Source organism: Cygnus olor, chromosome 3, assembly GCF_009769625.2.
Source record: "Cygnus olor isolate bCygOlo1 chromosome 3, bCygOlo1.pri.v2, whole genome shotgun sequence".
In the NCBI taxonomy this organism is placed as follows: Eukaryota; Metazoa; Chordata; class Aves; order Anseriformes; family Anatidae; genus Cygnus; species Cygnus olor.
Window position 1 is genome coordinate 72,904,489 of NC_049171.1, and position 16,907 is coordinate 72,921,395.

The 16,907-nt window shown below is 37.3% G+C and overlaps 1 protein-coding gene across 1 annotated transcript in view; it reads right to left on the minus strand.

Annotated features, from left to right (window-relative positions):
- The window catches only part of PRKN (parkin RBR E3 ubiquitin protein ligase), a 761,494-nt gene that overhangs the window by 611,935 nt on the left and 132,652 nt on the right, over positions 1 to 16,907 (minus strand). The window lies entirely within an intron of this gene.

Here is a 16,907-nt window from a genome sequence, read left to right on the forward strand (position 1 = left end):
TAGCTCCACAGCCAGAAAGCAAAGGAATTAGGAATATATATCCCCAATTATATATATATATATATATATATATACATACACACACACACACACATATATATATATATATATATATATATATATATATACACATATATATATCTGCCCAATTAGATAGCGGATACCTGAAACCTGAACTGTTTGGGTATTGACCGCAGCACCATTCTTCTTAAAGATTTATTTTCAATTCCCACTGCAATGCTTTAGCTGAAGACGTTATTCCCTGGAATTTTTGACAACTGACAGAAGCACAAATTTCATACAGTTTGAAGAAATAACGATTTTTAAACTGAAAATGTGATCTACAGTTTTTCAAACACAAAGTTGTACCTGACCACTCCAAAAGTTGTCAAGTACTTTGAGTACTTGTTATAAGAGTATATTTACTATATGTAAGAATATTTACTTTTAAAGTGTATATACACTATATTTGAATATAGCTGAGAATGCTGCCGCTGTTTTGCTGAGCAATGAACGTTGTAAATATTTGCAATTTCACATCTTTAATACAGATTTTGATATTCCTGGATAATCTTTAAGGGACAAGGCCATATACCAGTAAATATTTCCACAAAATTTTAAGTGTTGCACTTAAAAGTACCCTCTTGATATACTAAAATACAGGGCAGGATTGCATAATGCTGTGTCAGCAAAGTGCACTGTCTATGCCCTGCAATGTGTCACAGCTTCCTGTATTACATCTTGTTACTGGTTTTGATTTCTATTTAAAGATGTTCTGGAAATAACTGAACTGTGCAACCTTTATATGCAGATCATTCAGAAAAATCAGTGGATTTTGAATTTTGTTTTGATTGTGGTTTAGAAACTAAAGGATGAATTATAGGACAAAACGTAGTTCCAATCACTAAACATGTCCCATCTCTTCAGGAACACTCACAATGTTCAGCTATAAATAACATTGTCTTGGCTGATAGCAAAATATATAGTTAAACCAATGGGGAATATGCTTCTTTTATACGCTAAACTCTAACTATGTACATATGTATACACACGTATAGATTTATATAGACATGCTCACATAAACACATAATGTGCATACATGTGCATCTGCAAGGACTTCTTCCTAACTCTTTTTCTTTGGTCTTACGAAAGTCAGTGCTGTTGGTTTTGGAAATGAAATAAAAAGTAAGCAAATGCATTGATTCTGCAAATCAAATGTGTTGGTAAGAGGAAAGTGCTTGATAAAAGAAACATAAACAGGCAAAGGAGCATTTAAGTGAATTTTAAAACACTACTCATTTTCCAAAGACAACATAAATCCAAAGCACTTACTGCAAGCATAATTCATGTCCACCACCAACAGCTACCATCCCTTCCTCCACAGAAGTGTATTTTTATTCATCACCAACAGGTACAATCTCTCAATCCCAGCGTGTACAAGGAGGTAGAAGCGTCCATCCCACAGTTGTAACACAAGCAAAGGGGAAAGGAGGGAAGCAGCATTAACATTTTGCACCCAACAACAAAGATGAGAACTATTCTCCTACAAGCCTGAAGTGCTGACTCAGAAAAATGCAGGAATGCCAAGCTTTACTTGCTGGAAGGTTCCAATCCACAAACAGTTAATTACCATTACACATTAATTCCATCAAAAAGTCTGCCATCCACCAACTCTCCATCCATCAACTCTTTTCAATGCAAAAGCACTGATGGGATCTTTGCTTACCTGCACAGAGCATAAAGAAAACTAAATACAAAACTTTAATCTGCTGAATAAAAACAGAATTTCACCACTATGTTCCAATCTGCCTTTTTAGAAAAAAAAAAAAAGTTATTTTCTTCCTGGAATTTCAGCTCAATAATTAAATCATCGCTATCGAGCTGATACTCTGGACAGCGCATATTACTCGAGATCTCAGCTGAAGTTACACAAACCTCCAACACCCCTTCCAAAGTGCACAGTCTTTGGAAAGAGCTTGAATTTAAAGTATGTCTACTGGAAGATAAATAAATATTGGCTTCACAGAAGATTGGAGAATCTACCTCAATCCTAAACTTCTGACGGAAATCCAGAAGAAAGCCATCAAATTATCTACATTAACAAGTAGCCTAGCCCAGCTGAAGAAAGGAGGCTCTGCTTGGGTCAGGTCTCCTCCTCCCACATCTGTAAGAGGTGACAAACCATAAAACTGGTCTCATAAAGGAAAAGTGAGACTTGGCCGTCATGTCAACAGAGAGAATCGCACAGATCTGATTCCTAGAAGGATCAAGAGATACCTGGGTGCTTTTGTAAATGTCCCTTAGTACCTCTCTCAAATATTTCCACTTTACATGCATATATTTTAAGCATAGTGCTGAATGGAGGAAAATGGTAGCACTGAAAGAGTGAGTAAAATAGAAACGCATAAATATTTCACTACAACTTTCAGATATCTAAGGTTTACATCTTCATTCAATAACTTCAGTCTTACATTTAACGCGTTTGATGGCATTAATCTGTTTGGAAAGATCAGCAACTAATACATAAGTGGAACGTTTTAGAGAAAGTAACTTTTAAATGTTTCTCACATCATTTCCCATGTCTTATATAATACACATTTTTCAAGCATGTGCCTACACAGCAAGAAAATTTTTGGCAGAGGGAACGCTCTTGGCTCTGGGGACAAGGACAGAAAGTGCATTTGCACTGAGCAGTGTCTTTCCCCCAGGAAACTGATATGACAAAATCAGAATATACAGGGTTGCAGGGTAAGTGAAACACATTCAGGTGTGAACAAGATGTACGGGATCGTATATAGAGAAACAATGGTCTAGCATGCAGCAGCAGGTTAAAACTGCTTAATCAGAATAGAACAAGTTTTCGCAGGCAGAGACTAGTAATTCATGGAAACAGATGCTGGAAGTAAAAATGCTACACCACAACATATATATACATGCACAAACTAGACAGAAAGTGGAGGCATACAGACATAAATATTGAGTAGAATAAAAATCTCAGTTACCAGTTTAGGGAATTTTTAGCACTTTTAGACTTGCTTTCATCTTGGATAAAAGAATTCAACATATTTGAACATTTGTGTAACAATTTGCGTTCTTCTTGCTGAACAAATAATATATGTTAAAATATTTTCATTCTGCAGCACTTCATGGAAGTAAGTATTTCTTTGTTCTTCCTGCTGACTGCTCTCTGTTTAGGTTATTTCCCTCAGAACGTAGCACCAGCATTAATCTGAGAAAGACATGGGTACTATGGACAAGAGGAATCTATAAGGTACCATGCTAGTAAGTGCTCACCACTTAGTTTGAAAGAATGTTCCCAAAGAACTCAGCTGCTTAGCATTTACTTGATTTGTATTCAGCTGGCTGTAGTAAACAGAAGTTTTAAAGCTAAAAATTTTTAATTTAAATTTTAATTATTTAAAAAAATTAATAGCATTATCACCTCCGCAGTGACTTATATTAATAAATTCAATGTAACGAGACGCTTCATTCATATAAATACAACACAAGTTCACTAGTTCTCAAACACAGTATTTCTATCCCAAAGACCTCGCGTTTCAAAAACAGTCTGATCTATCACTTCACCCACTACCAAAACAGGGTCAGCAACAAAATTCAGTCACTTAGGATACAATATGTTAAATAACATTTCCAAGCTAAATAATTGTTAGTGAAGGCAACATAAGCAAGTAAAGAAGATTGTGACAAAATCTTGTGCAGCTGAAGACAGCACCGCTCCAGGCCACCTGGCCATGCCTTATGCATCCGACCGGGATACCAAAAGAAATGTGCACCTGCATCCCAGCTGTGCCTGTTTACAATTCAGCATCTTAGTACAAATTCAATGGGAAATTCAAGTAAATGCACAGATGCAAACGGAATGAGCTCAGACACAAGCACACAGAGGGGAGGAGGTGCTGGGAATCCGCAGGATGCCTTGCGAAACCTGCAAGCAAGCTGGTGGGCTGACACCCCTGCCAGGACCACAGCAGGGCATTGCTCAGAGCCCTGCCATTCTGCAGCCTTTCTTTTTGGCAAGTCACACCAAAAGTGCCAGGCTTTAAAAACCATTGTCATCAGTTCTACAGATTTTCCAGTGCTGAATCAAAAAGATAAATATTGCATGCTTCTCACAAGCAGAGTCCCAGGTGCCTCCAAACTGTGAAGGCAGTCCTGATATACAGAACCAAAGAAACTGAACTGTGTACTAAGAGTGGAACAAAATGTCAATGTTTTTACACTGACAAATGCAAAGCATAATTTTCAATTTTGACACAAAATAGCCAATTCCTTTTCTTCCTTAATCAACAATCCTGCTTTCCCACACACCAAACAAGCTGTAATCTACAAGGGATGAGCTGAAGCAACAGAACGTACTCATTTAAACTTTAAGGTCTTAGTACTTATTGCTGAGCAATGACATTGCGTCCATGATAGTTATGACAGCTCCAAATATTCCTTGTTCTGCTTTCTTTCTAGGGGCAAAAAGAGTATAACCAAGGTTTAACCCAAGGACAACATGAAATATTTCAAGCTATTTTTTTCCAGAGCCCTTTCCCTACTAAAGTCAGATGACAAGACCTTTAAAATGTATTTTCCTAAGAATGAAAAAATTGTCTTGTGACATTATCTGTCTGTGGTGATCAGTTCCTTTTTGGCTCAGCACATGACTTGAGAACATGGCCCTTCTTAGCTCAAAACCTACATGTGGACTATCTCGCATGAGAATATATGAGCCCTTCCTTTTCAATATAGACATTAAATTGTTCTCATAAACTGGGATTAGTAGTTTATTCATTACAACTAACCAGCTTAGTGCAGATAAAAAACAGGATGCTCAGAGCAGGTAAATAGCAGAAGAGAAGGTAGAAATGAGGATAATGTAAAATCCTCACCACCTGTTAGAGCAGTCCCTGCTGCCAGCCCCTCTGCTACAGTACAACTGGGAATTACCTCTCAAGGAACAGGCTGAAGGCAGCTGTACCTTTCTATTTCATTATATAAAATAGAAACACTTTTTTTTGTCAGATGCTTGGGGCTCTTGCATCCTCAAACAAATGGCAAGATGCTGTTTTATTATTTTAATATTTATAATTAAAGAAAATAAGATACATTTGAAGGCACTTTATAAACCCAGAGTTAATATCAACTGCTGCTTCAGATTTCTACAGTCTGAATTATAGAAATCCTACCATAGGATAGATGTAGTGTGAGAAACTAGCAGCAGAACACAATATAATGTGATGGCAGTAAATCTTGTTCCACAACTTTTTATTATTTCCTGGTTTTCAGTGTGCCAGGAGAATTGCAAAAAGGGAAAGAAGTAAAGGAAAAGATTAAAGAGGAGCAAAAAAGAAAAAGAGAGGAGTTGGGGAGACTGCGCAAGCTGAGGTCAGGACTGTGATGGAAAAGCTGACTTGTGACAGGCTTTTATTAAACAGCCAGTCAGCACCTGTTACTAAAAGTCCACATAAATGGTTAAACGGTTCTGTTCAAAGATCTTTGAAGAGTCTTTCTACAGCATCTCCAGCAGCCTGGAACTGCTTGCAGCCTTCTTTGTAGATTTGTGTCAGTTCTGTGTCAGAACAGGAGACCTTCCCAGCACTTGCTGTTCCCAGGAACACTAGGGAGCAGGGAGGTTCACTCACAGCCGTTTTAAATTTATGCCCTACATCCACTACATCAAATCCTGCTTTGGAGTCTGCTGTCACTTCCATAAAGCTCAGGCTACCTGGCTTTCCTAATTTTGTTCTTAATATATGTATATAATAAAATTAAATCTCATCATTAGAGTAACCAGTCCCTTAGGAATTTGTGTAGTCACAGATACTTTTCATCAGTTAGCAAAAATACCTTCATTTCTCTCCAAGAAAACTCTCAAACAGATGTCTTTTCATCAAAAAGTTGCCAGAATTCTCACAAATTAGAGCAAACTTAAGATAGTAAGATCCAGGTACTCGATGCCCTTCCACTGATCATACTGCCAGCGATTCCCCTCTGTAAAGAGGGAAATCTAGCTAGAGAACCTCTACTGTCTACACGAGGAGTGAGACAGTATCTTAGTGATTTTACATATTTCATCTGTGGCTGAATATCAACACCTGCACCTGCCCTGAGACCAGCAGGTTGCCAATATTGCAGATATTGATGAATTGGTATGATGATTTTCTGGCAAAATGCCCTGCTGTGTATTTTGCACCAGGTCTGGTAATTGCAGATTGACAGGTATATGCAACAAAGTTAACCACAACTTAATGAGTTAACATCCATTGCTGAGCCATGATAACTGGCTACATTAGGCCTCCTCGATCATTGCAACTGTAAAATAAAACACATTAATGTAAGCCAACTTCACAGCCACAGCAGAAAAAGAGCCTACACAGGCAATAAGGAGCAACTCATTAAGCTAAAGTAATTTGGTTGCTTCTGATCATTTGTAAATTACCTTCACCTAACAAATGATTTTATGATGTAGTCACACATAGAGAGCAATGCAGTAATCTAATATAAACAATATCTATAAAACCCCATCCTTAGTGAGGTTATTCCTCTCCTTAGTAAAGAATAAAGTGTCTCATAGAAACATCTTTACTTCGAGCTAGCACTAAATGAATATCATAAAAAAAATGTTCCTTGATTAGTAACTCAGTGTTTTAGATTAGATTTCTGTTTTATATCCTTTTTAAATAAAAATCATGATTGACTTTTATTCAACCAACCATTTATCATAGAAAGCAACATAGCAGTATTCATAACTGCTATATTCATACCTCGTGGCAGTTTTCTACAAAATCACTAACAGCATGGAAAGGGTGATTAGGGATTGGGCAGTCAATTCTGTTGCAAGATTTAGAGGGCATCAAGCTGAGCTGGTAGGAACTAGGTTCAAAACAGACAATGCTACAAGGAACGGACCCTCTGGAGCTCTCTGCACCAGAGAAGTAGTAGATGCAAAATGCGTAGCTTGGGCTCAAAGGGAGAAAAGAAACTGATTGACATATACTATATGGATAAACTCGCAGTAAACTCTCTACTGAAAAGGACAGGATAGCATATACTAACAAGAAATAGTTCACATGTATGTTTCTAGCTTGAAGGGCCAGGTCTTCAAGTCATGTGCTGAGCCAAAGAGGAACTTACCACTGCAAGGCCAGTAAAATAAACAAATACCAGTACAAGGCTTCCCCCAACACCACACCTGTTTTCAGGAAAATACTTTTTAAAGCTTTTGTCATTTAAGTTAAAAATAGTGGTAAGCTGTGAGAATATCAGGGAGACATATCACCTATCCCTATCACTTTCCCTACTCTCTTTCTTGAGGCCTCTGCTTATGGTCACTGTCAGATACAACAATGCATTGGGTTAAACAGACTCTGGTGTACTCTGGCAGCTCTTCTGTAGATGTCATGGACTTGCATTTCCAGACATGTCGTCCATAGAACGTAACGAGTGAAATCCAGCAAGTAGGCAGGTTAACAGTCTCCCATCTCTTCCACACTACTGAGTAATCCAAACCCAGTACAGACACAATTCAAAAAGAGAACCAACTACTACCTTCCTTTCTGCTAGAACTACACGTGCACATGCTATTGCTTTCTTATATCGCAGTGAGAAAAAATTTAAACACAGCAATTCTCACAGTAACCTAATTTTGTTCTAGGAATTATATCTCTTAATCCAAGAGACAAGGTAAATTTGTCCAGTGAATTATTTCCTGTGAATAATTCACTAGTTTTACTGTACCCAAATTCTCTTTAAAGTTTGAGGAATGCATAGCTAACTCAACACTACAATTATGTTAGTATTTCCTTAAAAAGTCTCTTAAAAATACTATTTTCCTTGCTATTTTTGTCCCGATTTACCGGCTGCTTATATCGGCACAAAGCTGCCATGAACTTCCTTGATACAAAAATCAACCTACATTCATGTTTCATTTTAAATAGACGCATACTGTTCTTTAATGTGCTTGGATATGGGTAAGAGTCTTTGAACTCTACATATTTCCAGCTATATGCTACAGCTGTCTGTATTAATAAGAAGTATTACATTTAAAAATAAAGTGTATACTCTTGCAGCTTTTAAATTACCCCTGTCCTGTGGAAGAATGGACCTATATTTTTGCAAAGATTGCATGAGTTCAATGAAAGTCATAAGAGGGTCTGAAATATGCAAGTAGGAAAGTAGGACTTGTAATATATTGCAATAGCTTTAAGGCTGTAAGAGGGACTGCAAGGTGGCAACTACAATAACGAGATTTCACTCTTTTAACAGTTATGCTCATTTGCAGTTCCCCAGGAAATTTAACACATTTGTCTTATAGTGTCTACATTCTGTTAGATGCTAGAAGCACTACTTGACAGCTGAAGATCCACTAACACGATGTATGCTAAATGTGGCAGCTATCATACTTCACTAAGAAAGGAGCTTTCCAATCTCATGAAGTTTGTTAGTTGTTCAGTATAGGACAAAGGAGCATCAGCATTCATATTACACATATTAAAATATGGACAAAAATGGCACAGATATATAACATGGAATGGATACATAAAAACAGATTAGTTCCATATGTAAGAAAAGACCAGAAATCCAAGAGAAAACATATATGCCTACCCACCTACCTATATGAAACTCCTTATGTTCGCTTTGTTTAACTTCTACAAGAGCTACTACAAATAAAGTCAAAACTCAAGGGAATAAAAGTTGTCACAGTGCAGGCCATGGTTATCCCAATACATGGTTATATGTGATATAGCCAAGTGTCTTGCATTGAAGGAAGGGGATGAAGCCAGATACTCCAGAGAAAAGAAACAGAATAGTGCTTATTCGTCCAGCATTTACATGTCCAACATTGATTTTTTTTCCCCCATGCCTAATTTTCTTTGCTTTTACTCATTCCATTTGTGGGTATTCCAGTACCATTACAATCACTTTTTCATTTGTTTTAGAAGATACACAAGTGACATTACAGTTCAATCACTGAGCACTCAATTTTAAAGCTACTTTTTATAGTCCTCTTCTTAAGCATCTTCATGATTAACCTGTTTTACTAAAAAATAGTTATCCCTCCAAGTAGACAAGTAAGCTTCAATACGGTCATAGCCCTGCTCATCACCTTTCAATGGTGACCCCACTGTATTTCCTCATGCACTTCTTTCCTTTCAAACCATAGGCAAAATCCCGCTCTCTCTCCCCACCCCAGACCAGTCTTCCCAACTACAGAATTACTGCAGCAGCAGTAGATGACCTACAAGGATGATTGCTCTGCAAAACAGCTTGGGAAGACACTGTCAGAGCCCTGGAAGCACCCAGCTGTTCCTGCCTGGCTTCCCCCATGGCCTCCCTCACGCTGCCCATGACCAGGACCTCTGGAGCCATCCCACCCATAGAGCCATCAGTCTCTAAAGCCATCAGAGACGGTGGCAGTACCCCTACCCAGACAAGGCTCTTGCTGTTCCCACCTGGGCTTCCAGATGGACAGGACCTGTCCTGCCACTATGCCCACCCCCAGCCTGTCCCTCACCACACACATGGCCTCACTCACCCACTGTGGGACCACACTCCTGCCTGGGGCTGCTCTGCTCCCATGGAGCAGTCCCAATATGGCTGTTCCTACGAAAAACCACACAGTAATAAAAAACAAAAACTCTTGTCACAGAAGAACTGGGAGCCTCAAAACAAGCTCTAAGACCCCACCTACGTGGAGAGAGACTGAGAGCACTGCTGGTGGCAGCTGGCTCCTGTTTCTTAATCAAGATGCAACGGGGACCAGGTGGGTGTGGGCGAGCCCAGGTTGGCACAAGGGACACGCTGCACTTGCTGGTAATGGCACAGCTGAGCTCTTCTGCTGCCTTGGTAGGGATGGGAAGTGATGGTGTGACAGGAGACCTGGTTAAATCTCAACTCTCAGGCCCTGCTGGAGCTGGTCAACCGCTGGGCAGCCCACAGCCTACAGCCTCAGTGCAAAAAAAGGTCCCTGCTGACTGCCCAAGGCTGGTGGCCATGACGTGCAGCCTAACCGTAGTGCCCACTGCTCTCCATTTGAGGTCTTTTGGTGTGATTTCCAAAACTGCTGGCATGTGAAACATTGAGAACAGGATGAAACGCATCAGTGTGACAGACTGCTCAGCAAAATGATACCTGCTCAGCTGGAGACCCTCCTGAAAATGCCAGGATGTCTCTCCTGGACTCCCAGTGGCTTTCAGCAGCAGGACTGCCCATAGCCAGCAGGCCTGGGCTGCCTCCCTGCTGTGTAGCCAAGCATAGGGCTCTCCAAAACCCCAGATGCTCCACCACTGTGTGAGACACAACCTCTGGTTCCACAGCACTTGGCTTCCCACCTGTGCTGCGTTTTGCAGGGCCACCCACTGCCTGCATCCCTGGCATGGACAGAGCATGATGGCTGCTGCTTACCTCACAGCTCCCCACAGCCTGCTGTGACTGAAGAGTTTGCAGAATGGTGAACTGTTAATGGTTTTGATCCTATTAACATTTGAAAAATGTGTTTTGTTCCAGAACATACATCACTTCTGTAGCAGCTTGAAATTCACCCTAATGGTTACTTTTATTCTCCGACAGGTCTAAGTTAAATTCTCTAGTCAAAATTATACCCCCAATTTCTGGTTAAAAATCCCATGTAATTACTCTAGCTTTAGCAAAAATATCTTACATAATTGCTGCTATGACAATAAGAAATAACCCTTTAACTTAAGAGACCTATAAAATGATGGATCATCCAAAAAAAAATCTAATTGTAGAATAGAAATGTGCATCCATTTTCTCTTTCAAATTAGTTTACAAAAAAAAAAAAACCTTCCAAAATTCTTCCTTTTTTTTTTTTTTTTTTAACATTTACTTTTGCTATCTAGCTCTCACTTAAATATTCCTACATTAAATACGTCTTAGAGTAGATTCTAAGTCCCTGACACAAGAAAATATGCAGCAGCCACTGTCAGGCATAAACATGTGGCCTGAATTGACTGCCAAAAATAGTCTGTCATTCCTACTGTAAAACTGCTAGTTAGCTGGAAAAAAGAAACACATTTAAAATATCCCAGTGTTATACCAAAATTGTATGAATTCAGCATGTTCTCTGAGCATAAAGAAATTAATTGCACCTATTCAAAATATACTGTGTACTGTCATTAATAATCACCTCTTCATTATATTAAATGTATAAAAGTAGGTGTGCATATATATATACGTATATATATATGTATAAAATCCCCATTTCAGAATGTTGTCATTTTTGTACAAAGTGAAATCCTTATTCACTGAGAAGACTTAGACATGAACTTGCTGAGTAGGATGAGAGTAGGAACTACAGTACTCAGCTAACAAAAAACAAGAAAATGCTTACTGGGCAGATGAATCATATACTATTACAAATACAAAAAATGAATTACTCCAAATCATACAGAAATGCCAAAATACAGAAGGCCTCAGATTAATAAATGGTGATGTATATAGTACATCAGCTGAATACAATGGGATAAAAAATGGCAAAACATTGCAGATACTGTAAAAGAAAGCCTTCTATTTTCTTTCTTTCTCTTTTTTTTTTTTTTTGAATCACAACTAAGCACAGCTAAAGCACATTGTGTGTATATATATCTATTACAGATATGCACTCCAAATAGTGAAGATCATGTGAAGCTATGCTGTGCCACAACTTTAGGGTGTTTCCTGGCACTTTACCTCTACCAATCTCTTTTGCTGGATTTACTTGTAATATTCCACACATCAATGACTTTGAGAAAGATGTTTTCTGCCTTTCTGTGTCAGATACAGGTCAATAGCAGATATGAAATTAGATAGTTCAAGGCCTGCAGACCTATAATTTCAAGATATATGTTACTAGAAAGCTAGGAAGGTATAGGTTTTGATATTAAAATCTAGGATGACTATATAAAGTAATTTCATCATTAAAAAGGAGGCCTCAGTCTGAAGTTTTAGCTTATTGCCATGATAGATCAAAAGACCTTATATATAAGAATAGACTGCTGTATCTAGTTCAGGCCATAACTACCCTGGAAAAGTACATTTCTATTGGCAAATGCAATGTACCAAAGCCAAAAGTTTTGTTAGTATGTATGATTTAATGAGCACTAGATAAAGAAAATGATTTAAAAGATTTGCTTTGACAAAGGCAAGATTTGCACAAATTAAAATGTGACATAGCAGCTGAGTTGATAATGATAGGATAAATCAGTTTCTCCTTGCTGAAATGAAACGTTATTTAAAACAATTTTTAAGTTAAAATATCACTTTCATTTTTTTTCTTAGATCACATTTTAGCCTCCCCTCCCCCCAAAAAAAGCACATTTTTTTTTCCTCTTAATAATGAATTTTAATTTTTTGAACAAGCAGAACTATAAATCTACATCTGATAATGTGTGATACTTTGAGCTGTTTTCTGCCATACATTGGAAAAGCTGAAGCTTAGAAGGGAGGCAGTAAGTACAGGCTTCATCTAGCCTTTGAGAATATGTAACAGTGCTACCAGCATGTATCTGCATTGTACCGTTCCACAAATTCTCTTGCAAAAATCTTGTTCTGCATGCCTTGCTTCCATAAGTGGAAGACAGAAAAGCACCACCATTACTGTGGAGCATATGAGGCAAAATACAGTTTGAAACAAGAGAATCTATCTTAATTTTGTTTGATTTTAAACAGATTGTTCTGAGAGTCTTTTAACTCTCTAAAGAAAATGGTGTAGGCTAATATTAAGTTATTATTTTGGACTGTATGTTTTGTTTCCATTGTTCCTGTTGTCAGGAGAAATGAGGCTAAAAGAGCAATGTAGTCTTCTAGAGGATTTGTACATTTTCAAACACTATTTTGGGGCCTGAAATAACAGGCAGTCCTTTTTGCTGGAGGCATTTTTTTATTCTAACTCTGAATATCCCTATAAGAAGATCCATCTCAATTTCATGAACACCTCAATACTTCTCAAGATTTCCTTTCTTTATGATAAAAACAGGCACACAGCTGCAACCAATCACTCCCTGTGCCAGCGCATTTGTCAATTAGTTGTAAGGAAATTTCCTAGCACATAAGGCTTAGTTTATGATCAGTCAGGAAATTATGGTCTATTATGCAATTTTATTCTGGTCTGTGATTGACTGTACATCAAAGGGCCACTCAATGGCAGCCACCAATACTTGTTAAGGTAAAAATAGTTTCATAAAAGCAGATGGTGAAAGCAAAACACCAGTAGATCAAAAATACCGACTATAGTATACATTATACGAGGTTTCTAGAAATAAAAAGGAAGGATTTTAACACATAGTGCTCCTTTGCTGTGTACTGACATTACAAACTGTATGGTGTTTTCAGATATAGTGGAAGTTTGCCAAGTTCTCCTGATAAAAATTCTTCCTCCCACCCTACTTAGAGAGGTCTTGACATCAGCAATTTTATACACATAAATAGCTATTTTTTCTGTAGCATATGGTCTATACAGAGGTTCTCTCAATATGTGAAGTTACGCATATGAATAATTCTGCACACAAATACATTTATTGAGCTCAATGAGACTTGGAAGATTTTACAAGGTTTAGGGATAAAATGATTCTGACATATATATAACCATAATTTTAATACATCCGTATTAGTGACATATTTTTTAACATTGTATGAACCCAATTACTTATGAATGTAGAGAAACTGAACTGTATCAACTTAGGCAATTGATATATGTGAAACTAGAATAAAATCAGATCAAGACATATTTAAATAAAGCCATAAAAATGTTAAGCCAATCATCCAGCTAAAACCACACCTTTGTAAAGGCATGTGTGAGCTCTGAACAATGATAGACATTTAAACTGAGCTACTATGGAAATCTAAAGGGCAAAAAAAAATTACAGAAACAGGTAATTTGGTTAGATGTTTAGAAATGTATTTAGAGAAACTTACCAGTAAAATTAAATTAGTTCCAGAAGAATAAGAATTCTGAACAAAAATTGATACATGCAGAAGAATTTGAGACATTGCTTATTTATGGTAGTACATATGGAGGTAATTGCAAAATTGCAAACATTTATCATCAGATAGATGAAACGCTCCTTTTGCTTCTTGAAAAAAAAATCCAGAAGACCTACCACATGTCTCATGATTTTCAGATAATTAACATAAGTCACTTTAATGGGGGGGGGGGGGGGGAGTTCTTTTTTAAATTTGCCAAAACACAGTTATTTTATTTTATTCATGATTAATGTAATTGAAACAGCAACAGCAATTAAACAGTTATATTATGTTAGTGAAACTGCTTCATTGTCGTGATAAATGACTTCTATGAGGATATTCCTCAAAACAAGCACAGAAACTCAATGTATTAAATCAGGTTAAAAAGGGAATGTTACCTTCCCCAGAATGCAGCCTTTTTGAAGTTGGCATTTTTATGTGCTTTTCACTTTGAGTCTCGCTTGCCTAGTGAGAGGTAAGAAGAATTTCTAAAATCCTAGAAGTTTCTGGCTTCCACATGAAATTATAGGAGCCTGGAGCTAAATCTAGGAAACTGGTGGACATCTTCAATAGTGTGGCTCAGGCCTATCCATGAAATAATGTTAAGCCCTTTCATCTTAAAAATAGCCACAACTCATGTAGAAATGGATGCCCTGTAAAACAGAAGGCAGCGGCAAACATCCTGATTTAACAAAGTGATAATCCTTAGCTGGAAATGGCAGGAAGACCCACGAGACCTCAGAAGCCTGAGGCCTGTATCCAGAAAACATTCACAGAATAACTGCTTTGAGTGACTCATAAAAGATTACTTGAAAAATATAGTAAATAAACTCTGGGTCTTTTTGCTGCCTAAATAAACCAGGAACCTAGAATTCTGCAGTTCAACTCATTTAATACCTTTAAAAAAAATTTAAAAGTAATGCTTGCATAATATATAATGCCTCAACAGAATAGAATGCTGCTCTGTATTGCTCTGTTGCAGGTGCTATTAAGAGGAGGTAGGCTCAATATAACCCAACTTGGATTCTTCTAATACTGCTGTGGGAGTGTAATTTTCTACTCTGAAAGAGTCTCCCTCTTACATTAATTTTATCTGGAAGAGTAAATTACAAACATACAGAAATATATATATATATATATTCAGCTTCCTTTCAAATACTAACTGCACCAAAGTTCTGAAGTGAGCCTAGATCTAAAAATTGTCCCAAACACACACACACACACAAAAATAAAAAAAAAATAAAAAAAAAAAAACAGACACGATAACTTAAAAAAAACAAAATGGAAAACAGCTTACGTAAAGGCAAGAGCATTTTGACAAACCTATTTTAATAGATTTGCATTAATGTGCAAATTGAGATTGTGTACTGTTATTGCAATGATTTTGTGAAGGTCATTAAGAAGAAAAGACTCAGGAGACTGCATAAAAATATGAAAAGCAACCTCTTTCAAAAAAAAAGACAGCTGCCTTGACTTTAATGACCACGCATGCTTTGGGTACTCACTCACTACCTATGCCAGTGCAAGCTTTGATACAGCCAAGAAGCAGTTTGGGCCTGAGAGCAGAGCTGGCCACATCGTGATCTCTGCTCTCTGGCAACATCAAAGCTGCTCCAACAATCCTCCTGAAAACACATAAGCTTATATGAAACACATTAGAAATGCTGGCATACGGTGGAAAAATTATCTGGTAGTTCTTTTAGAATCCACTCATCATACATATATTACCAATTTGTACACTCTACCTCTATGTATGAAAGCACTACAAAGAGATATACCTGTTATACATACAGTGTGTACGCATGTATACACAAATAATTATATATATATTGCAGCTTTGGAGGGAGAGTATCAGCTTAATAGGAAAACTTCAAGAGTCTGTATAATTATGAGAAAGGCTAAAAGCTGAAATGCGTCTTAATTTCTGGATTTAGAAAGCTTTCCATCCATAACTCGTCTACAAAGCTCATCATACTAAAGAAGGGGATTAGCTTCCTGTTCTACGCTGATGGTACTGAAGCAGGCCTTGGCACTCATTTTTAACATCACTCGGTCTGACTCCATCAAAACTAGTCCTAGTTGTTAGTTAAAAGACTTTCCACTGTTATGAGAAACATAATCAAGTGCAAGATGAAACACAATACTAACTTCGAAATACTGTGGAGTCTTTTCTGAAGATTTTTGGGTGATATGGAAAGGAACCAGATCAATCTAGCCCCATATTCAGTTCGCTAGATTAATGGTACTATATGTTCTGTGTCACTAAACAATACTAAAAGAAAAGTGTTTTGATAATTTTGATATTTCCATTAAATCTCTTTCTATTTAATTACACACTTTAAGAACCAATGCATCAGAGAATAATTATGCAAGAAAGCATTATTTTAAAAATGGAGCCAGAAGCAATACAGTTGATATAGTATCAAATATCCTGACCTCATGAACCGCATTCCAGAAATATCTGCCAATCAAGAGCCACAATGTTCATTCCAGACATGCTGGAGACATGGAGGCTGCTCTGTGGGTGCTACAATCCAGAGGCAAGAAATTACAGTGGCTTTCTGGGGATCCCTACCTCTCCACTGAAGGACAGACTAGGATGTATAAATGGATCCCTAGATAGTTATGGTCAGCCTCTCCAGTTCTTGCTGGCTCACAAGCTATCCAAAACTGTAAATTATTGTTATCCAAGGAAAAAAATGTATTTATTATTTATTTATTAATATATTATTGCCATCTGGTTGAGAGTACAGAACTTTGAATATTTTAGAATTTATCATATAAATATTTGGCTCACAGATTATAAATAATTATGAACACGAAATCATAACTTTTTTTTTTTTTTTTTCAGAAAGGATTGTTAGTTCATTAAGTCATTGAGAATAATCACTTCTGGGAACTTTGGGTATAATATTCTAGTATCTACCTAAATCTGTGACAGG